Here is a 25,744-nt window from a genome sequence, read left to right as displayed (position 1 = left end):
TCTCGATACAATGTGTTAGAAAGGGACGGAACATACAAGCGCAAGAGATCTTGTCGTGAGCATGCGCGGCCGTTATATGCTATATAGACCGAGCTATGCTACGGTGAATCCGTCTGTTGTTACAGCTGGATCACTGTAAAAGACCGCATATTACCCATTAAAATGTACGGAGAGCTATCAAAATGTTGTGAACCGATATTGTTTTTGATTTTCGTAATAATAAACGGCGTATTTGATTTACACCTCGTACAATTCGTATATCGTATTACAATTATTAGTCACCCTCCTTAATTTCTTGTCAGAATATGGCAGTATAAGAGGAACGATTATGTATATATGTTATATGTTATAGTCAAATCTCAAAGCTCAGGCGCTCCTGTCAATCCTTGGATCTGACTTAAGGTCGAAGTCAAAGCCCAAATAAATGGCGTTTTTCGTTCTAAAACTAAAGAATTTTCGTCAAACCGAGGAGAGACTAATTTGGTCAGGGAAACGTCGAAACTTAATTTCATGAAATCAGAGTTTGTCAATTTATTTTTCTTGTGACGTTTCGCATAAATCCAAATAATAGTTTAGGCACTATGTTGTGACATTTGCATACTTTTTATTCAAGGTTTTAATTGAAAAGCATGCTGGAACATCAGGAAGAAGCAGGAATAATCTGATTTGACAATGGCAAGTGTGACCTTGCCGAAACGTCATTAAAAAAACGTTTTTTTTTTTAACCAAAGCTATTTAACGCGGAGTCAAACCACGAAGAAAACCACAGAAATTAAATATTAAATAATATGAGTTCATAGTAAAATAAAGGTAGATAGTATCGGCATAGCTCGCAACAAGGTAAAAAATAATAAAATATGTATATAAGTTGGAAGGTAACCGTAAATAGGTATTTCTGACTATTTGGTCGTCATCAGTATGGTGCAGCCAAGTTAGGATAGGAGAATGTTAACTTGGAAAATGATCACTACAGGAGCAATGCGACCAATTTGTGGCAATACTGTTAGAAGATTCTGATGTTTCCACAGCAACAACTAACACATCCATGGAGGATGGGATGCAGCTACATGACGAAAGGAATGCAGAACGTTTAGAACATTTAAAACAGCAAGAAAAGGTTTATGCAAGTTCCTAGTAAAATAAAGGTAGAAAGTATTGGCATAGCTCTCAGCAAGTAAAAAAAAAATAATACTAAAATCTGGAAATATCTGGAATCCAATAATAGAAAGCAACTCTGGAAACCCCAAATTGTTCGCATTGCTCCTGCAGTGATCCTTTTCCTAGTTAAAATTCTCCTATCCTAACTTGGCTGCACCGTAGGTACTCGTGACGACCAAATAGTCAGAAATACGTATTTACGGTTGCCTTTCATCTTATATACATATTTTATTATTATTATTTTTTTTTTCACTTGTTGCGAGCTATGCCGATACTTTCTACCTTTATTTATTTTACTATGAACTCGTGTTAACCTTTTCTTGTTATTTGAAACGTTCTAAACGTTTGGCGCCAAGCTTTCGAAGGTTGGCGATGCAAATGGCAATTGTACCTTTGGAAATTGCTACATGAAAGATTTCTGCGGATTTGCGATTAAACAATATCCTTAGATTTTTCAGCCATGAGCTCTGGCGTCTTCTTACGGATCTTTTGGCTTATAGTTTAGCTTCCAACACATAACCCAAGAATTGTATTTTCCTCTCTTTGATTATGCTTAGTAATTCATTTTGTTTACTCAGGCACCGAAGTACCTTATTGTTGGTAACTTTTTATACCGTGGAATTTTTAGCATTAGAGCCCCAAAAATATATTTTGGTATACAACATGATCAGTTAAATACAAGCAAACAACAACCATCATTAGCTTACTTACATCAACGTAATAAAAGCTTCTCAATATGAGTTTGAATCTGAGACAAAGACCAAAAATTTATCTCATAGTTAAAACTAAATTTACATCAGAAGTTTTTATTATTAGTCGCCGTTTTCCATTTTAGTATGATGAAAAAGTTTGATTAACAATTTCTTATCCTCAGATATTATTTTGATATTGGCAACCTTGTTCGGAATCAGTTGGTGTAATGTTGCGCAGAAAGGCATGCGTAGTTAACGGATTAGTTTGACAGCACAGCAATGACAGCATTACATTTCATTTCATTTCATCGTTTGGTTTCGTTGTTTTGTAGTTTCGCGAGTCGTGTTTGACACGATCACACCTTGTGAAAAGTTTTACGCAGACTCAGGAAGTTTGAAAATTTTGTTAAGTGTTAAAGTCATGTAAGGATGTATGAAATTTAAGTTTTCACTGTGTGAAGTGCCTTAAACAACTGAAAGTACAAGTAGTGTGTTTTACTCAATGTGTATAATTTGTTAGTGCATTTTTTGCAGTTTTGCCCTCACAACAGGTAGGTGTTGCATTATAACCTTGTTTTATAATTAAGTTTGATGTTTCCGCTTTTGTACTGCAAGTGACAAATTATCGGAACTCCGGATAATGTCGAACTTAAAAATAAGAATCTGTCTGTAAAAGTTCAAAACTATTGCAGGCAGGTAAAAGCCGTGATCACACCAGGTAATTTATACATATGAGTATGAGTTTTAAATGTCCAGTTTGGGTCAAACAAGAATAGTAGGCCAATCATTGACTAACGTTATAAAATTATTTCAACTTCAAAAGATACAAGAGTTCTTAAATATACCTGCCACAATATTTACAGCTTTTTAATGTTTGGAGAATTCAACAGGTTTCTAATCACAAAGTAGTCATGTTTTGATAAAAAACGTGAAACAATTTTCATACTAGATTCTGTATTTACACTAGAGTTACTAGAGTTTTTATATGTCGTGTCGTGGGCTAATTGTTTTGAAAAAAATTGCAGTGTACACTCGATATAATGCTTTGAAATATATGCAAGGTTGTGATTAACGAAAATCACGGACAACCTTAAAATTATCAGCAAAAAGCAACTTTTTGAATAAATCAAATAGTTCTAATTATACAGGGTGAGTCATGAGGAACTTACATACTTCTACCATATGTAGAGTCCCTCAGGGAGCATATCATGTGGCCACTAAAAAATGCCAACTCCTCTTCTTTATTAATTAACAGGGTGATTAGTGTAATTGACCATTTATTTCATTTTACTGTAGCGTTTATACGGCTTATTTGATTTTTTAAATTTTTTGCATGATACAGTACACTACTATCAAGCATTAGACTGGTATTAGCTAAACTAAAAAATTCCAGGACTGGCTTTGGAAAAATTAATTTAGGGATTCGTATTAAATATTACACCCTGTATATATATTTTTTAAAATGCAATAAGTGATTTTCAAACTACATAAATAGCCAATGAAAACGACATAATATGCGACAATGTTGTCGCACTTTTATTAAATTTTTAGTGAACGATCAAATCTTACCAAAAATAGAACAACCATAATGAAGTATCAAATTATAAGGTAATTAATTTAAACAAATGTTATAAATTTCAAACATTTTAATTGAAATGATAAACTGAGTCACTGCACAACAAAAAACTATAACTACTAACAATAACGAAGAACAATTTAAAAAAAAAACTAAAAATATGTACATAGTTATGATAAACCCATAAATTAGAACTGGAAAAGATACAATAATGATAACAAAATAAAAATAATTCAAAATAGATTTTCGAAATGGAACCCTGCAGCCTGTACACATTTTTGTTGCCGAATTGTTAATTGACGTATTGAATTACGGATACTCTGGGGATCGTTTCTAATAGTATTACAACAATGTATAATTCTATCAATTAATTGTTGTCGGTTATTAATATTCACTGCGTAAACTAGTTGCTTTAATCGTCCCCAAATATGGTAATCAACGGGATTGAAATCAGGGGATCTTGAAGGCCACGAAAAATAGGACCTGCACGTCCTATCCACCTGTTGCCATAAACATTATTGAGATGTTGTCTCACTGCCAGTAAAAAGTGTGGGGGTGACCCATCATGCTGAAAATACATCCCTCAGATAGCAACGTTCGCGTTGGCAAGCAAATTCGGCAAAATATTTTGTAGAAAGTTCAAATAGACCTACCCTGTTAAAGGACGATCAAAAAAGTGAGAACCTACTAATTGGTTATTTATGACACCAGTCCACACGTTAACCGAAAACCTTAACTGAGAACGACGTTCTCGAATAGCATGGGGATTTTCTTCTGCCCACACATGTGAATTTCGTGAATTATTTATCCCGTCTCTGGTAAATTGAGCTTCATCTGTAAATAGTGTCCTGTATAGCGTTGGTCGATTATTGTTAATCCATCTACAAAATTCCAACCTATCGATCTCATCTCCAGCATGTAGTCGCTGAACCATTTGAATGTGATATGGGTATAGATTATTTTTTTGTAAGACTCTACTTACTTTTGATTGAGTAACATTGAGTTCTCGACTTACTTGTCTAGTGCTTATTATAGGGTTCATAGTAACGGCGTCCATAATGTCATCTTCCTGCGCTTCATCTACATGTCGCTCTGTTGTTCCACTAGGAAAAGTGCCATTTTCTCGCAAATAATTAAAAACTGACCCAAATGTTGGATGACTGGGAGTTCGACGATTAGGAAATCTCCTGCGATATTCTCTACTAGCAGCCCTACCATTCCCATTACAGAATCCATAAACAAATATTATGTCTGCATATTCTGTGGTCGAAAACAAATGTGGCATTTTGAACGAAAGTAACAAAAGCTCTACCAAAACTAACACAATGTACTTAACGTAGATATGACAGAAGAAATATGTATTCTTGTACACATAAATAACAATTGATAATGACAATGGGTATAAAATATCAAGAAACGTCAAACGGTCAACGCCAACCTTCATTTTAAACTTTTTTAGATTTATTTTTATTTAGTACAGTTGATGCAATGTATTATTATTTGACATAAAATTTTAATCACTTACAATTAACAAAAACTAACACATACAAGAGGTTTGACTTTTTAATCAATTTAATTTATTATTTATCGAAAATAATGCCCCAATACGATCTATGAGTAAAAATTTAAAATTGAAAAACAATTGATTCTATCATAGAGATAATACAAAGTGACAGTTAAGATGTTAATTTTCTACTTATTAGATTATGTTGTAGGAACTCATTTTAATTAAAATGTTTGAAATTTATAACATTTGTTTAAATTAATACCTTATAATTTGATACTTCATTATGGTTGTTCTATTTTTGGTAAGATTTGATCGTTCACTAAAAATTTAATAAAAGTGCGACAACATTGTCGCATATGTCGTTTTCATTGGCTATTTATGTAGTTTAAAAATCACTTATTGCATTTTAAAAAAAATTTATTCTAATATTTAATACGAATCCCTAAATTAATTTTTCCAAAGCCAGTCCTGGAATTTTTTAGTTTAGCTAATACCAGTCGAATGCTTGATAGTAGTGTACTGTATCATGCAAAAATTAAAAAAATCAAATGAGCCGTATAAACACTACAGTAAAATGAAATAAATGACCAATTACACAAATCACCCTGTTAATTAATAAAGAAGAGGAGATGACATTTTTTAGTGGCCACATGATATGCTCCCTGAGGGACTCTACATATGGTAGAAGTATGTAAAGTTCCTCATGACTCACAGTGTATTATACCATAACTAGTTTATCTATAAAAATACTAGTTTTCTTTTCGGCTACTATCAGATTCACTAATAAAGTTTTGTCCTTGGTTTTTCTAATAATTTTTGTGTCCCCTCGTGTTATGTTACCCCTGATTTTTTGCTTTATGTACATAAAAACATCACATAAAAAATATTATTCTGAAGCTATTTTTTTGTGGCATTTTAATATTATTTACATCATTAAATATTAATGGTAGGTAATTAAATACAATTTGAGTTTAAAATAGGTTTATTTTGACGTTTCGATTTCCACCTCGGAAGTCATTCTCAAAATACAAATTTACAACATTATTTAATTACTACTTAATAAGTATTATATTATTTTGTTTTCATACGGGGTAATACAAAAAATTCGTCTAATAAATTAACTTATAGCGTCTGAAAAATCATAGCATTTTGTCTTTAAAAAACAATGGGTATGAAGGATGAAATAACCAACTGCATTTGTCCATATGCCAAGTGGTCTAATGTGTTTATTTAATTCAAGAAGTGTTTTATTACTCTGATACACAAACTTAAATAAAATACATACTGTATTAGTTGAGTTAGTTTTTTAGAGGGAGTCCTATAACCTTCAATAAAGAAACATACATATGTATCCATATTTATAAATTTCTTGTAAGAAAATCCCCTGAGAAAAAGTAAGTTCATTCTATATATTTGTCTACCAACTTGTGGCACCGATATATATATATATATATATATATATATATATATATATATATATATATATATATATATATATATATATATATATATATATATATATATATATATATATATATATATATATATATATATATATATATATATATATATATATATATATATATATATATATATATATATATATATATATATATATATATATATATATATATATATATATATATATATATATATATATATATATATATATATATATATATATATATATATATATATATATATATATATATATATATATATATATATATATATATATATATATATATATATATATATATATATATATATATATATATATATATATATATATATATATATATATATATATATATATATATATATATATATATATATATATATATATATATATATATATATATATATATATATATATATATATATATATATATATATATATATATATATATATATATATATATATATATATATATATATATATATATATATATATATATATATATATATATATATATATATATATATATATATATATATATATATATATATATATATATATATATATATATATATATATATATATATATATATATATATATATATATATATATATATATATATATATATATATATATATATATATATATATATATATATATATATATATATATATATATATATATATATATATATATATATATATATATATATATATATATATATATATATATATATATATATATATATATATATATATATATATATATATATATATATATATATATATATATATATATATATATATATATATATATATATATATATATATATATATATATATATATATATATATATATATATATATATATATATATATATATATATATATATATATATATATATATATATATATATATATATATATATATATATATATATATATATATTATTTGTGACCCAACTTGTGACAGGAAATTATATATGGATAAATCAACATTTATTGTTTTAAGAGTTAATTATTACTGGACAGAAAGTTTGTTGAATTCAAGTGATTCAGTAATTAGTTATATACAGGTGCTCATGCTTTGATATTTAATTACTGGACATATACAAAATTTTTCAGGAATTATATCAGGACTGTTTGTGGTGTATTTCATTTAAACAATAAGTAGCTTCTGTCTAATTACTGGGCTACCTACTCTTAAGAGCTTCGGTATTAATTACTGGATTACATGTTTAAATCTTCTGTTTTTTTGAAAAGTTGGAAGTGATTTATTGTCAATTTGTTCCAAGGCTATTTACCTACAGTATCTGTAGAAAGTAAGGTCCTAGAGGAATTTTATTTAAATTTGGACATATCAGCAATTTGGCAAATACTTTCCAATTTTATGCATGCAAAACCATTTGTATAATTTGTATTTGATGCAAAATAGAGACCTTACAAACCTTTGATTTCGATAAGCAATTTCAAGTCAGATTCTGAAGAAATTTCAAATACATCTGTGGACATAAACAATAGAGACATGACGAGTCAAAATGTAGTGTTAATTAATGAACCCTTCCAAGAACTTTTGTCGAGACAGTCGGTACAAAATGCTCCTTCTTCGCCGTCTCACATACATTGATTTTAAATACTTAATTAGTCAGCCAAAAGTCAAATTCCAAAAGTGACATTAAAAATTCAAAAGAAACATACTAGAAACAAATGATATAACAAAAGCTATCGCCACTCCAGAACTGTTCACCGCGCACATAAGCACGTGCTAATGCGCGCAGGTAGCTGTTAGTGATGTTTTGTTCCCTAAGGTGAGTAGTAAACTTTTTAAAAATTGTGATATTTTATGATATTCACCTTATTTTTTGAAGTGATTGTGATGAAATTGAATAATTAAGGCAAGAATCAATATTTCCTGAAATATTTAAAGAATGTTTACCGTTATTTATATTATTTTTTGAAAATTAAAACCAAGCCGTTTTGTAGTGACGTTAATATTAAATTTTTATGTTTGTAAGACATTTAGTTACTTTCTCGCCTCCTTAACTCTCCTACTGCAGTACAGTATACTCTGTATACTGCATATATTTGACTAATTGATGACATAGCATTTAGCTGCGGATATCGGAAATATAGGGGTTTTTGTTAATTTTGCTATATTGGATGATGTCACAAAAAGAAAATTACTTAATTCTTTTAATTATGAAAGTTACTATTTTCTTTGTTTTAGCTACCTACATCTGGTGCCTCTGCCATGAAAATAGTGACACGTAAATATTAAGCAACAGTATTTGCCTAATCTAGATGTCTAACTAAAATATTTGGAAAATCTTATTGACCTATTATGGTGACACATCTGATAATTTAACCAGTTTAGTGAAAGAGAATGGTTAAAGGTTCACCGAAAAATCATTATTTCTACAAACAAATAAAGATTTGGTATGGTAAAGACCAGGTTGGTCTTCTAAATCATCTGAAGACTCCAACGAAAGGACGAAAAGAATAAAAAAACAGAAGAAATATGTTCTTTGCTGGATGGTGAAGTTATCGTTCATGTAAACAAACAACATTACCGGCTCGTGGAAAAAGGAATGCTTATGTCACAACTCTCCAACCCGTGCATAGAAATACAGAGATGCTTACAGGCAGAATTAGATAAAGAATACATTACTGCGTTGCCAGTCCTAGCAATGTTTGTTGGTGCCGATTTAACTAAGCAACGATATGAAATTATCAGAAACACAAATAAATTATTTTATCCATACTACGACTTATTGTTAAAGGAAAAAATAATGCTATCCGCTCACGAATTGCATAAAGGTTACAAGTACTTGCGTACAAATCAGTTTACAAAGTTAAAGAATCTGCCAAGAAGTTAAAAAGTTCTTAAGTTATTTTGCGCGGTAACACATCCATGATTGAATATGTCTTCAAGATGACAATGATTGATGGCAATGTCTGTAATGCTGCAACCAATACAAAATCTTCAAGTCTGAAGGTCATATTATATGGAGCGACATCTAAAGACTTAAACAATCTGACTAAAAAAATAAGTACCTACGAGTTTTACGGCTATTGAATTATTGCTCCGTCGTTGGTGTTACATGTGAAATGTTTTTATTTACTTTTATTTGCAATCTTTTAATTTAAGTATTATTAAAATGTTCTAACACTTTATTTGATTTAATATTTATTTATATTGTTCTGAAGTTATTTTCTTGTGGCATTTTAAAGTAATTACTATTTAAATGGGAATAAGCCACAATTAAAGGTTAAAGTACGTTTATTGACGTTTCAATTTCCACTTCGGAAATCGTTCTCAAAATACAAACATTAGTAAATTAAACAAATTTTGTTTTTTTGTTACTTAGTGAAAAATTCTTCTAATAAGTTAATTTTATCTGACTCATCTATATTGACAATTTAGACATACATTATACATTTTAAAGTAGACGACTTTAAAATAATATTGACAATATTGATGAGTTGCGTTCCTGGGACGACTTTACTTATAAGATAGTTCATTCGATTACATGAAATCAACTTTAACTTGAGAATATCCGTCAGAAAAGATCATAGTATGTAATTCGTCTTTGAAAAGACAAACACATGCCATGATGACAGTAAAATTCTCCTGTTAGTGATTCCATAGTAAATTATGAGGGAAAAACCAGGAAAAAACCTCATAATACTGTCCCGACATGGTAAGTATTTGGTCGTGCATTTAATTTACCTTCAATAAACACCAAATTCTTATTTTATATGTTTGTTATTTAAAAAACATAAATGATGTATCCTTTATATGTTACTGACTTACCAATACTGGTATTTTCCTCTTAATAACTTCCTCTTTCAATATGGGTAACCAGATCCTACTACATTCTGCCGAGGAATTCGCGACACAATTGGTCTCATTTAGCATAATTAGAGCCGCTTCTTTGATTTTTCTCTTTTTACCATCCGTTTCTTTTAGTACTATATTTGAATCATTCCATTGAACTATATTAAATATATTAAATTATCCTATATTAAAAATAGAGAATTTGATAGATTTCAAATATGTAAACACGCATGGGATAATGAACATAGGGTTCAATGGAATGATTCAAATATAGTCCTAAAAGAAACGGATGGTAAAAAGAGAAAAATCAAAGAAGCGGCTCTAATTATGCTAAATGAGACCAATTGTGTCGCGAATTCCTCGGCAGAGTGTAGTAGGATCTGGTTACCCATATTGAAAGAGGAAGTTATTAAGAGGAAAATACCAGTATTGGTAAGTCAGTAACATATAGAGGATACATCATTTATGTTTTTTAAATATCAAACATATAAAATCAGAATTTGGTGTTTATTGAAGGTAAATTAAATGCACGACCAAATACTTACCATGTCGGGATAGTATTATGGGGTTTTTTGCCTGGTTTTTCCCTCAGAATTTACTATGGAATCACTAACAGGAGAATTTTACTGTCATCATGGCATGTGTTTTTCTTTTTAAAGACGAAGTACATGCTATGATCTTTTCTGACGGATATTCTCAAGTTAAAGTTGATTTCATGTAATCGAATGAACTATCTTATAAGTAAAGTCGTCCCAGGAACGCAACTCAACAATATTGGCAATATTATTTTAAAGTCGTCTACTTTAAAATGTATAATGTATGTCTGAATTGTCAATATAGATGAGTCAGATAAAATTAAATTATTAGAAGAATTTTTCACTAACAAAAAAACAAAATTTGTTTAATTTACTAATGTTTGTATTTTGAGAACGATTTCCGAAGTGGAAATTGAAACGTCAATAAACGTACTTTAACCTTTAATTGTGGCTTATTTCCATTTAAATTGTAATTAATATTTATTTACATTTATTCTAATTTACTACAGTCTTTATTATTTAATTTATATATACTAATCACTAAAAACTAGAAGTCAACTACTTTAATTTATATTTATTTACAACATTTAACGAATTTATAACACAAACTGAAACTAAATCTAAATTCTTTCCATATTTATATCATTTGGAGCCAGCTCCATGCTGTTCTCGAGAGTGCCAATGAATGTACCAGAAGGAAGTAGATCCTTCCATGGCGTTACGCACATACCTGCTTCACAGCTTTTAGAAATACTTCTTGTTTACAGCTAGGCTGGCGTAGTTAATATCTTTTAGTTGGGGTGTAAGTCAGGCATATAACGTAACACATGGCAGGATCCGAATGCTTGAAAGCGTTTTACGTTTGGCATATAAATTAACAATTAAAAAGTATACAGAGAAGAGAACTGATGAAGAAAAGGAGTGCTCACAAAAAAAAATCAGGAAAGATTTAGAAGAGAAAATGAATTGGTAGTCGACATGCCAAAAGCCAATTTTGGGAACACTTATCACTTAGAAGATTCTTGGAAATCCTTAATTAGCTTTCGATATATAACAAAAGCTAAGAAAATTTTTTGATTATGCCGCGAGATTTATGCACGAAGTTTTCACGTAATCTAGACATATTCAGCTCAACTTCTGACCCACTATTAACCATTTTAACCAGCAAGAAACGGCTACAGAAATTATCAATCGGTAGTTTTTGGGGATTGGTCAATGCACCATTGCAATATGTGCGTGCCCTCCAAATACTATGACCTGGCAGGACCCTGGGCTACCTATCTTTCGACATACGCCCTTAGCGAAACCTCTGCCCCTACGAGTCCGACACCAAAGTGAAGGTGCCACGGGGCGCGTACCAAAGACGTCCCGTGGGTCCCCCTGTGGGGGTAGCCCGTAGGGTTACCACGACACGTCTAGCACACGCAACCCGCGGGGGCTCCACCTTCCCCGTAGTACCTGTGTTGTGAGTACCTTGCCTACCCGTTACTCCCACACCACGGGCGGGTAGGTTCGGCAGGCGGAGGAATTTCCACCTCACACGTAGACAGGTCGCCGCCGAGGATCTCTCCTCTACCACTCTTGGATCTCCCGGTGGGTACGTGCCGGGGCACCTACACCGCTCCTGACCGCCGTCAGGCGCGGTGCATATACACCCCTCCTGACCGAGGTCAGGAGAGGTATTTACGGGCCCAGCTCGTTCAACCTCACCAGGCTCTTTTGGAATGGGAGTAGAGTGGTCCCACGAGTAGTCTCGTCTCGGATACTAGGAGTGTAGACCGGTGACCGTGTCGCCGAAGCGACCGTGTGCGTTTCTACAAACCCGACACCTCAGGCGACGGCTCTCCACCTCCCTATTCATACCAATTAGTCACCTCTTACGACAGGCAGGGCTTTCTGACCCCGGCCGTATTCTTATCTCCGCGAGCCGGACGGAGGGTCAATGCACCAGTCAACACCAATTAATTAGCAATAAACTATACCGCCAAGATGGGCCCTGTAATATAATCCTTTTCATTGCCGAGATGTAGCTATGGCTATGCTAGCTTTACCGTGAAATTAGCATAGCCATTGTTTCTCGGAAACGGTTGCAGCAATATATTGTTTATTGGCGTAAAACTTAAGTATCTTAGTAGTAACGAGTACTTTTTTGGTATTGGTTAATATACCAATCAATAGCAATTAATTAGCAATAAAATATGCCGCCAAGATGGGCCCTGTACCCATTTTCATTGCCGAGATATAGGTATGGTTATGCTAGCTTTACCGTAAAGTTAGCATACCCACTGTTTCTTGAAAACGGCTACAGCAATAATTTTTTTCTTTCCGTAATAAATTATAGTGTTGATCTGAATTCGACCTTATAAAATGGATATGCTAACTTTACAGACATATAAGGAATGGTATTTTGCAAATAAAAGCACACGACAGTAGTTGTTTGAAGCCAAGTGTACAGAACCTACTGAAATTTATTGCTGTGAAAATTTAAGACAGGATGAAGGAACGGTGCTAGCTGAACATAAACGAGCTGGACTCGATGACTTTTTAGAATATAGGAAGAATACCTTTAGAATGTGGGAAAGCCTACAGTCTATGCAGATCATCGCATTAACACTGGAAATAGCCCACCAGTCGCACTGCCACCGACCATACCGAATCTCACCTGCAAAGAGAGAAATGCTCAAAATTGAGTTAGATGAACTCCTGAAAGAAGGTATCATCGAAGAATGTGAAAGTTCATGGACCGCGCCGAATTGTATTAGTGCCGAAAAAATGATGGTGGTACAAGACTTTGCGTAGATTATCAACGTTTAAACGCTGTTAATAGTGCACTTTTATCTGTTGTCGCATATGGACTATTTATTACACGCCGCTAAGCAAACTTTTCATATGTCTACCACAGATTTACGATCGGAATATCATTAAGTTAATGTCGTGATAAAACTGTGTTTGTGTCACCGTTCTTGACTTACAGGTACCTACGGATGCCTTTTGGCCTCAAAAGAGCCCCAATCACTTTTCAAAGACTCCGGACCGTTTTTGCCGTGGTCTTAAAACCGTTATGTTTTAAGTTACCTAGACGATCTTTTCATATTAGCCAGCTCATTTGGTGAACATTAAATGATCTTAAGCTAGTGTTCGATAGACTAGATCAGTTTAATCTTCGGGCAAATCGAAAAAAGTGCGTGTTTGCTCGCGAAAAAGTAAAATATTTAGGACATTTAATAACTCGGCAAGGAATTTCCGTTGATCCGGATAAAACTGCTACTATATCGGAACGGTTACCTCCGAGATACGTCAAGGAAGTGCAATATTTCCTTCGGGCGGCTACTTGGTTTCGCCGATTTATAAATAATTTCGCGGATATATCTAGACCCTTAAGTGATTTAACTAAGAAAAGTAAGCCATGGAAATGGGCGGAAGTGGAACAGAACTCCTTCTAAACTCTTAAGAAGTTACTGACCACGGTACCAATTTTACGGTAAGCAGATGAAAACAAAAACATATATAATTCGTACTGACGCCAGTGGTTACGCGTTAGGAAGCAGTATTGGTACAAGGAGATATCGATGATGATCATCCCGTGGGATACGCTAGTAGACTTCTAACTGCTGCCAAGCGCAACTACTCCGCTTCAGAAAGAGAAGCTTTAGCTGTTGTTTAGGCCTTAGAAAAGTTTAGAGGTTGTACTGAAGGTACTAAAATAACCCTACAGACTGGTCACCAACCCCTAAAGTGGTTGACAAGTGGGCACTATTGGTCAAGTCTATGACTTAACCATCGATTATCTGCCCGGCTAACGTAACATGGTAGCCGATACACTTTCCAGGCCACCATGTGAACACAATGATTTACTGTCCAGCGTGATATGTGAGTGCAAATTGACTTGCTCCATCGGCCGGCATATGAGACAAGTGTGGAACAATAATTGAAAGACCCAGATGTTGCCAAAATAATCCAATCATTCGAAGATCCAAATTCGGACGAATGTGTAAAATGGACAGATCGTGGATACTTGCTCACACAAATAGTACTCTAGTTACTCGTAGAAATAAGACGAAAAAGAGGCTCAGTTAATAGTAGCCACAAATGAGCGTGAAGCTATATGCCACACATGATTATATTGATAAATGCCCTGATTTGAAACCAGGTGGACTGTTACAAATCCATGTGTATGCGCATTTCGAAACACTTGCCATCGACTAATTTGGACCGTTGCCTGAAGGATGAAAAGGTGAACGTTGGATTTTAATAGTCGAAGACACATGTACTAAGTGGGTGGAGATATTTGCCTTAACTCAAGCATCCGCACAAGAATACGCTATGAAGCTTATTGACAAGGTATTCTTACGATTTGGTCTACCCCAAAGAATTGTCAGTGATAATGGTGTTTAATTCGTGTCTGTTTGCTATGTTTTACAGATGAAAGGGACTCACTTTACTCTATGACCCTTCTGCTAACATGGTAGAGCGCAAGACTAGAAATCTAAAACCGAGACTTGTTATGTTTGTAGGAATTGAGCATAAAACTTGGCCTGAGAAGATACCAATGGTTAGATTTGCCATGAACTCAGTCCACAGGACAAAGCACTCCTACTTAACTTTTGAACGTGATCCTAGATTAAGTTAATCGATATATCCGCCAAGTTGTAGAATCCGAGAATTTTATACCTCAGATAACCCCATACCTAAAACACATGGCTGAAATATGGCATGAATCGAGGATGAAGCATAACAACGCCCAAGATAGGCAAAATAAATATGCTGATCGACATTTGAAGGAACCCAGTCCATTCAAAGGAGGAGATTTAGTATGGACCAAAACAACCGCTCCTAGAAACAGGTCTAAAGGTCAGACAGCTAAATTCTACCCGAAGAGAAATGGACTCTATAGAATCAAGCGAGTGGTATCGCCTGTGATTTAAGAACTTTGTGGAGTGAACACCCCTACTGCTCTTGGTGTGTTCCACGTATCCGCTCTTACACACGCTGTTGAAGCTTTCAATGAATGATGTTGAAGCTTTCACGCCTGTAGTGCCAAGACGAAGACAATGACGCCCCAGGAAGAAACCTGCATCTTCTGCTGGCCCCTCCTCTAACGAGTGCGATGCCAGGGGGGGAGAGTTACAAACCGTACGCTCTATAACGGTGACGCCGATGGGGGTATGAGGGATGAACTAACCAAAATGCATCTATCATTATGTCAAGTGGTCTAATGTGTTTATATGATCCAAGAAGTGTTTTGTTATCTGATACACAATCTATTTAGTTGAGTTAGTTTTTAAGAGAGAGTCGTATTATATTCAATAAAGAAACACGTATATTTATCCATGTTTATAAATTTCTCGTAATAAAACCTAATGTAATAAAACCTAAAATCCCCTGAGAAAAAGTAAGTTCATGCTATAACATGTTTTAAAGTTACATGCATATAAAATTAGAATTTAATGTTAATATTGAATATAAACTAACTGTAAGATTAAATACATACCATGTGCGATTACTATTATAAGTTAGTTTTCTTTCCTGTTTTTTCTTCACGATTTACAATATAATTATTACAATAAGAGAATTTCACTGTTATGATTGGGTGTGCTTCACTTTTTAAAGAAAAGTCACATGCTGAGATTTTACTGATGGATATTTTCAAGTTAAAGTTAATTTCATGCAATCAAATGAACTATCTTCGAATAAAGCCGTCCCAGAACGTACTCAAAAATCATCTAGTTTAAAATGTAAAATATATGTCTGAATTGTCAATAGGAATGAGACAGATAAAATTAAATTATTAGAACAAAATACTTAATTTGTTTAATGTATATTTTGAGAACGATTTCTGAAGTGGAAATCGAACGAAGTAAACGTATTTTAAACTGAAATTGTAGTTAATTCCCATTAAAGGTAAATAATAAATATCAGATAAAATATTGCATACTTCATTTTTTTTAACTTTTACTTTATTATGAAATAGTATACCTACTTCTTAATACAATTTATTTTTGGCTAAATATTTTTATTCGAAAATTTATAATTAATTAATTTTAAACATAACACTTTAATGTAATAATATGTTGTAAGTACGTAAGTAGCTCATCTAGCTCTAATGATATGCCTCCATCCTTCTAAACATGTTGAGCAAAATTTCTTTGATGAATGCTTGCAGAATTTGATTTCATTCCTCATGTGCAGCAGTTGCTCATATCTTTCAGTTCAACTTGTCTCATATTATATTCTGACCCCCCAAGTACTATAATCTTGATATTTTGAAGGTATTGGTTCATCGTTATTATAATTAAGATTCTGAACTCGAAGTAAACACGGGGGCAAACATTGTTCAAAAACCTCATTTTTCAGACACATCGGCAAATTGGTATTATATGTCGTACTTCTTAGTTTGCCGATCGAGACCATGCTATTTTATTCGTTTTTTAATGTCGAAGCTTTGGTTATTTTTACCCATTCTAAGTTCGTGACATAGTGTGCGGGTGGGTAGAACACCACATAATACAAACTGCTGGGCTAAAAGAGAATGTTGTACGGGTATATAGGACAGGTATAAATATAGTATGAGAGCGTGACAGGAGCAGCAGCTATGTTAATTGTAGATTTGTTGATTTAATGGCGCAAAAACTTACAAACACAAAATGCACGTGCACATCTATACTATAATCAATCAGCAAATCACCAGACAGCCATATGGTGAGATTTATGCCGCGAATAGATACTGCGCTCTCCAATCTTGAGGTGTAACACAATTGAGACCATGGGATGCGTGCCTCGGGAGGAAAAGTTACATCAATTCGTCCCAACTCGCAGAAACAAAATGCACACGGAGACAAAAAAAAAGAGGTCTCTACTATTTGCTAGAATTGTGCGATATTCTAGATACCTTTTAAAGTTAAGAATCTGCATATGTACAATTTTTTTATAGAAAAAAAAATAAATAAAATACATTCGACAAATACCGCTAAATGGACTGAGAGGCCTCATCCGTCTGTTCATGTAACTTTTGCCAATATACACAACTGTAGCAAAGACAGAAGAATCTTTCAAAAAAATTTAGGACTAGACTTGGTTAAACCAAGCATTGTAATATGGGCTTTAAAAACTGAGACGTTGCCTAAAGGTGTAAGCCAGATTGCCGCAAAATATGCGGGTATTATAATACCTGATCCAGAGCATCCAGATCCCCCACCAAACAAAAGGGGATACTCCAAATATTGTAAAAGGCGTAAAACTACATACTTTTGCAAATTGTGTAAGAGCCGACTTTTCTGGAGCATATTACAGCCTGTTGTGCGGAGTGTTTAAACCAAAATTAGGAAAAAAGTTCAAGTTCAGGTCACAGTCGTTTTTGCTGGTAAAATGTTTTGTAGTTGAAATTTGTGTTTTATTAGTTTGTAGTTATTTCTTTATTAGTCTAAATCGGTTTAAAATTTTTGTTATTGTACAAAACGGCGTTATTGATTTTTAAATATAAATATATCAAAAAGTTAACAATTTTATGTATTTTTGAATATTTCATACGTTATAAAAAAAGGATTTTTTGATTAAATGAATTTCTAAAGGTGTCTTTTATTTTAATTAAAAATAATTTTTGCAAAAAATAAATTTTTACACTAAAAAATTGCAAAAAAATGGTCCTGATAGGCCTCACTCTTGTACCCGTGTACTTTTTAGCCCACCCGTCAACTGGAGGGTTAACACTTATGAATGTGCATGTATTTTCGCCTGCTTAAGGTCAAAGAACTGAACATATTATATTACTATTGTCCTTTTTTTCTTATCTCAATAATTATTTCTTGTGATGTCATAGTTCTGGAATTATACATTACTATAAGCAAAGGTCCTGATAGGCCTCACTCTTGTACCCGTGTACTTTTTAGCCCACCCGTCAACTGGAGGGTTAACACTTATGAATGTGCATGTATTTTCGCCTGCTTAAGGTCAAAGAACTGAACATATTATATTACTATTGTCCTTTTTTTCTTATCTCAATAATTATTTCTTGTGATGTCATAGTTCTGGAATTATACATTAGTATAAGCAAAGGTCGTCGTCTTTGGTAGTTTTATACAGCCTGTTGATTTTTAGCTCTTTGTTCATCGTTTTATCCGGCTGCTACCAAAATAACTTGTGGCTCAATAACTACCGGAAACTGAAGTCTTTACTTTCCTATATTGGAAACTCATTCGGAAAAATTGACCAGTAACCTTCCACGCTGGCCTATGCGTGTTGGTAGATGGTGGGGATGTAGGGAACGAGTTTAAGGTTTGAACAGGAATTACTAGATATTGGATATTGGGATCATACCCGCTACAATTAAGTATCAGTCATTATCCCTTCTCAAATATACATCAGTAAAGTCTGTGCGACTCTTCACTGCGAAAAACTCCTCTGGCCATCTGGGTACACGACTATGTCTACTAAGTTTACTTAAGTATACTATTGTTCCGTCTATAAAGAGAACCTTTTCCCACCCATGTTGTTCCAGTTAGTAAAAAACCATCGAAAAAAATCTAATTAGTATAGTCTGCGCAATAAAAAAGTAGCATGGGATTTTAGCCACTTACACTTACTTTAGATATACATAACCTAACTTACTGTTTACAATTTTTTATTTAAAATTTGAATACAATCTGTATATTAACAACGATATTGACAAATACCACGCACTGATATTATGATTAGTAAAATCTGCTTCAGTCCAAAATTCCAACCCTACGCATTAAAGTGTAAAATCCACAACCTATTTAATTACGATTTTTTTCGATATCTCTATTTATTGGCTCTTGCAAACTTAAACCTGCACTTTTGAGATTTGAAGATGTCGACGAATTCTTGCAAGCTGTTATGGATTTAAGCCCCTTGTGTCTCCTTATTATTTATTACTGTTTAGTCCTACATATCGACTTTTCTTGCAACAGTTCATCTCTAAGTTATGGTGGAATAAGTTTACGACTGCGTAGAGAATGGAGTCTCAAATATTGATCATCTCTTGGTACTTCTATTTCGTCGATGGAAATATATTCAATATTTGTGCAATATCGTATTGACTAAACTCCTAATTGGCTAAACAAACACAATTGATGCTATCTATCAAGCTAACTGAAACTACACTTTACGTTAACTGTTTTTTTTGTATATCTTTACTTATATTGCGTATACTTCGTTTTCATTTCGTTTCGTTTCTTTTTTTCATTTCTGACCCTTACCGTAAGTTTCGATCTACCGCAGTTTCATCTGTAATGGTCCATTTCTGTAGTCATAAATTTATTTTCATTATTTGATAATTATTAATACATACTTTTAACACGCTTTAGGCAAATGTAATAAATCTTAAATTTATGGTCGGAAAAAATTGCTAATTATTGTCAACTTATTGTATACCAATCTAATCTCAAAAACTGGCCTAATTTAACAACCTCGTGTAATGTTTGTGTATACGTAGAAATTTCCGTATAAAATAAAGATTCTGATGAATAATAATTCGCTTGTGTGGTTTACGAAGACCAGTACTGAATACAGAAATGTACATTACAATCAACTATCAAACAATAGGCGTGTTGTCATGATTTGCTTAGCATAAATGCCTCTCTAGAGGCGTGAGGTGGTTTTCCAAGAAAACCGGACTGTTTCTACTATAAAATTTCAGTCAACATGGTACTTCTATTCTACTTGTACAAGTGATTAATCGGAAGTGATTTTGAAGAATCGTTCTCTTGATTAACCTTCATAAATATGAGGTCAAAAATTTATATTAAATACCTAAGGGGATGCAAATGCGCCACAAGTTTAGTTTATTTATTCACATGTTTAACGTTTGTTTAAAAACGTAAACATAAAAATGATGCAATAATATTGATATACTCAAATATAATAATTAATTTTATTTTGCTATTATTTTATCAGAAATTTAATCATAATACAGTTTTATTTTTTGAACGTTTTAAACATACAAATTTATTGCACCGTAAAACAACACTTTCGACATTTTTTGTCCTTACTTCTATAGTATAAATTACATCCCCTATAGCTGCTTATTACTGAAGGCGGTTGTTATTCTCTTACATTTAGTTCTGACAAGACAGCTATTTTGTGTTGTTTTGTTACAGAATGCAATGATTTTTGTAGATTGTATCTGCGAATCATATTTTTCAACTGTTCCCCTAGCTCCAATAAAAACATTCTTCTATTATCCAATCAATCCTTTTTCCAATCTAATTACTATTTAAATGGGAATAAGCCACAATTAAAAGTTAAAGTACGTTTATTGACGTTTCAATTTCCACTTCGGAAATCGTTGAAGTTTTCACAACGACTTCCGAAGTTGAAATTGAAACGTCAATAAACGTACTGTAGCGTGATTAAATAAAACGAGCGGTTCGAATTTATATAAACATATTTATTTATAACTTTACAGTTCGGTACTCTCTTATCGACCAAACTCACTCCTAACAACGTTACATATATATAATAAAGTTACTTTTCGAGAACATTCTGGCGTTGTCCCACCTCTAATTGTCTCCCGTCCGAAAGACGGGCGCTATTGACAAGCCGATTCTTACGTTTTCTAGATTCGTCCTTCTAAGAATTATGACGTATCGGAGATGGGCTATTTCGTTACACTGCTCCCCTCTTAAATCTGATTGTCTCGATCAGCAACTCTATATGTAGGCACAGGATGGCGGAATCTATAGGACTCTCCAGCTCTGCATGAACCCTTTAGAAAGAAATAACAGTCTACTGACTTTAAAGGATACGATCTCATCGGGTTAATGCAACACACAGTAATTCGTACGCCGGTTTCTCGGAAGATCACTTCAAGCATGCTTCTGACAATCTTCCAGTCCAGATTATCTAGTGCATGGCCTATTTTGGGTAAGGCCAAATTCTTGATGTCGTAATTGCACACAATTTTCTTCAAATTAGTTAGAGCACGCCATATATCCTCGTAGCTTGCCCTGTCTGTATACGACTTCCTGGTCACCATATACAGCAAAGAACCATCTTCTAATCTCAGTACTCTTCCAACTTTAGGCTGCTGGTTTTTTAACTCGTCCAAACGACCGAATTTCTTATAAAATACGGATGAGATTCCTTTAGTCATCTCAAGATCTTGGGCAACACAGTGGGCTAGAGAGACGTTATGCGGAACACTAAAAAGATCCTGCTGAACTTCTGTGGTCACGCCGAATCTAGCACTCTTTCTCTCTGCGTAATTTGACATAATATCATTAAAGCTTGGTCGCCGGTCATCTTTGATCTTATGTTGAAGGGTACGTGCTTCTTCTGTTTCATTTGAACCAGCATATGGTGCAAGACGATTTATGTGAACTACTTTTGGTTTACCTTTCGGCAACTTCTTAATTCGGTATATTACGTCATTTATTTTCTTTTTAATTTCATACGGACCTTCCCATTGTCTTTGCAGTTTGGGAGACAAGCCTCGACGACGTTGTGGATTATAAAGCCAAACAAGATCACCTACTTCATAGCTTTCACTCTTGCATCGAGAATCATATTTATTTCCATCATTCGTCTCTGGAAGTGGACCTGTAATGTCGATTGCTACTCTTTCCATAGGACTACCAACATTGTACTGTTTCATGGGTGCCCTCTTTTTACCAACTGGACCATTACTGGTTGCACACAGTTCACATTTCCGGCACCATCTTCTTACATCATCTTTACAGTTCACCCAATAGAACCGTCCTCGAACCTTTTGCAGAGTCTTCGTAATACCAAAGTGTCCACCTGATGAACCGTCATGCAACTGACGTAAAACTTCTGACACTTTACTTTTAGGTACAATCAACTGAAGCTTAGTTTCTGTACCATCATCGTTCTCAAAGGTTCTATACAGAAGATCATCTTTCAGCACTAGGCAATTCCATTGGCTCCAGTAACACTTGACTTCTGGACTACATGCACTAATGTCTTGCCAAGAAGGTCTTCTACTTCGACGCATCCAATCCAATACTCTTCTTATACATGGATCATCTGCTTGAGCGTCTTGTAGCTGTTGAGGCTGCCATTGATCATTAATGACGGCGGTTCGTCTCACGGGGCAAAGTCGTTCTTCTAATTCAAGACAATGATTACGATTTGCACTGTATGCCCGTCTTGACTGAGCATCAGCATTTGAATGACTTTTTCCAGCCCTGTGTTCGATTTGTTCTAGCTTTCTGACTGTTGTATTATTTTCTTGTAATTTACGACGAATGTGACCTACGTCGTTACCATTCCAATATCTGGGTTCACGTCTCTTCGGCATCATTTCACGAACTACTTTCCGTACGATTTCCTCCAGACGTTTCTCGTTTTGTTCGTCGCTCTCTTCAGAGGTTCGTACTCGATAGCTCCGTGAAGCTTGACTAGCTGTTTCATGTTCTAAGGCAATAGCGAGCGCTTCATCTAAAACTTTCGGTCTTGCTAGTCGTAAAGCTTTCTGTAGTTCAATGTCTCTTAACCCATTGACGAAGGCATCTACAGCGATTTCTTCCAAAATGTTGTCTGGTGCCTCTGGATAGGCCAACAGCACTATACGAGCAATATTTGCTTCAAATTCTTGCAAACTTTCACTTGCTCGTTGGATTCTACTTCTTATTTGTACTTTGTAGACTGGTTGTAGATGGGCATCTCCGTAACGTTTATCTAGTCGAGTGAACAAGGTCTGGTAACATTTTTCTTGACCCTTAGGAATTGATCTTAGGATATCCGCAGCATCACCTCGTAAAGCAGCAGTCAAGGACACAGCTTTTTCTTGTTCTGTCCAATGATTGGCTGTCGCAATAGCTTCAAATTGTCTAAGGTATATGGACCAAGAGGAGTTTCCATCAAATGGTGGCAATTTGAATCTCATATGATGTGTCATTTCGTCTCTCGGTGATTCTTCTTTCACTACCGGATCTAAGGCTACTGTATTAACTGGTGGTAGCACTTTCATGTTAGTTATCATGGTCTCTAATTGTTTGATCTTCTCTTCTACGTCTCCTATCTTGTCGTTTACATTTTTCTGTATCTTATCGAATTTTCTCGAGACTTCTTCAAATTTCTTATTGTTTTGAATACATATTTCTTTAATTATTTGTGAAGTCTCGTCGAATCTTCTAAATACATTTTCGAATGTTTCATCGAATCTTTTAGGAACATTCTCTAATTTATTATCATCTCTTTTAGAAGATTCTTCTATCATTTGAGAGACGTTTTCAAATTTCTTATCATTTTTTCTGGAACTCTCTTCGATCTTCATTAAAACTGCTTCTTCTGCTGACTGGAACTGGAATGTCTCTGGGTCTTCTCCATTCTTGTTGAGAACAGTCTTCAGTCGTTCTTGGAGTATCTTCTTGGGCCCACTGCAGTCTTCATCGCGTTCTTCTAGCTGCTCACGCAACTGTTTTACTGACAGTTCTACTAGCAGCATCTTTGGTCAGGCACGCGTACTTTTTAAAATGTTAAAAAGTCTTTTTCAAAAGTCACCGCTGAATTTATATTTAAATAAATCAATTATCCTCACACCGTGACACCAACTGTAACGTGATTAAATAAAACGAGCGGTTCGAATTTATATAAACATATTTATTTATAACTTTACAGTTCGGTACTCTCTTATCGACCAAACTCACTCCTAACAACGTTACATATATATAATAAAGTTACTTTTCGAGAACATTCTGGCGTTGTCCCACCTCTAATTGTCTCCCGTCCGAAAGACGGGCGCTATTGACAAGCCGATTCTTACGTTTTCTAGATTCGTCCTTCTAAGAATTATGACGTATCGGAGATGGGCTATTTCGTTACAGTACTTTAACTTTTAATTGCGGCTTATTTCCATTTAAATAGTAATTACTCTAACATGCCACAAGAAAATAGCTTCAGAACAATTTTTCCAATCTGTATTTTTTTTTTCATCCAAAGTTTACAAGCGATTATTCTTTTGTCAATTTATCCCTTGTGTCTAATGCACCTTTTGTTCTGTTATAGTGTAAAATAGTATCTGGTTTATAATTATTATATTCCGCCCCACTCACTTTGTTATTTCTATATTTTGTTAAATAAAATAATAACTGCTGAATTTTCTTTTGGTACATACCAAACTAAGGTTTTATAAAAGCAAACATGCTTCCTTCGCACAGGAAGTAGCTCTTTGGTAATGTATCACAGTACCACAGTAAGTTCAAAGATTTTGTTGTGAAATTTTGACAAAAACGAAATTAAATATTTGATCACAAAACTACTGTTTTCATATTGTTACAATATATTGAAAATTAGATTTTGGTATTTGCGATTTTGAGTTTATTCGTGAAAGGAAAGACAGAAAAAATTCATTTAGGAACGGGAAGATATTTTCAAGATGAGTACTATTTATACAGTTTTTAATACTGTAGTGATTACAATTAATTTTTTTTTTTTTATTTAAAATGTCATCTGTCAATGTTAGATACCAATTTTCAATTTTTTAATCCATGTTAAACTTCTAAAAAGTGTAAACATGAAATATAATTGCTTAATGTAATGTTTATAAAATAAAGTGCTTATTGAAAATAGCAAATTTGCCAAAACCTATAAGCAATAATTAAGTAGTTTTATTTACAACAGATCGACAAACCCAGGAAATAAAAAAGTTTCTAAATATAAATATATATATATATATATATATATATATATATATATATATATAATTATACACGGGGTCATGACCCCCCCAAACAAAATTAAATATCAATCACATAATCCTAAAAAAAAATAATTTAAAACCCATCTCAACCCTAGAAGCAGGATGTCAAGAGTTGAATTGATTCAAACTCATTTATTCTAGGGGTAAGTGTAGAATTATGCGGGAAGCCTTTATTCATTGCTCTCGACTAACGCTACCCCGACTTCAGAGTTACGCGATTTTCAAATTTTGTCAATTCGTCATTTGAGTGCCAGAGAATCATGAGATAGAATTACCGCCCACACATTATTGCTCATTC

At 33.4% G+C, this 25,744-nt stretch overlaps 1 protein-coding gene across 3 annotated transcripts in view; it reads left to right on the top strand.

Annotated features, from left to right (window-relative positions):
- Positions 1–2,141: 2,141 nt before the first annotated feature.
- Positions 2,142–25,744, top strand: part of cno (adherens junction formation factor afadin) — a 941,963-nt gene continuing 918,360 nt past the window's right edge. For 2 of the 3 annotated variants that reach the window (XM_072540540.1, XM_072540539.1), the window contains exon 1: positions 2,144–2,401. The gene's annotated coding sequence lies outside the window, so the exon portion shown is untranslated. Of the gene's footprint in view, positions 2,402–25,744 lie in introns of all 3 variants that reach the window. The other variant, XM_072540541.1, reaches the window with a different exon arrangement.

This window comes from Diabrotica undecimpunctata, chromosome 8 (genome assembly GCF_040954645.1).
Source record: "Diabrotica undecimpunctata isolate CICGRU chromosome 8, icDiaUnde3, whole genome shotgun sequence".
NCBI lineage: Eukaryota > Metazoa > Arthropoda > Insecta > Coleoptera > Chrysomelidae > Diabrotica > Diabrotica undecimpunctata.
This window is presented reverse-complemented; position numbering and strand designations above follow the sequence as displayed.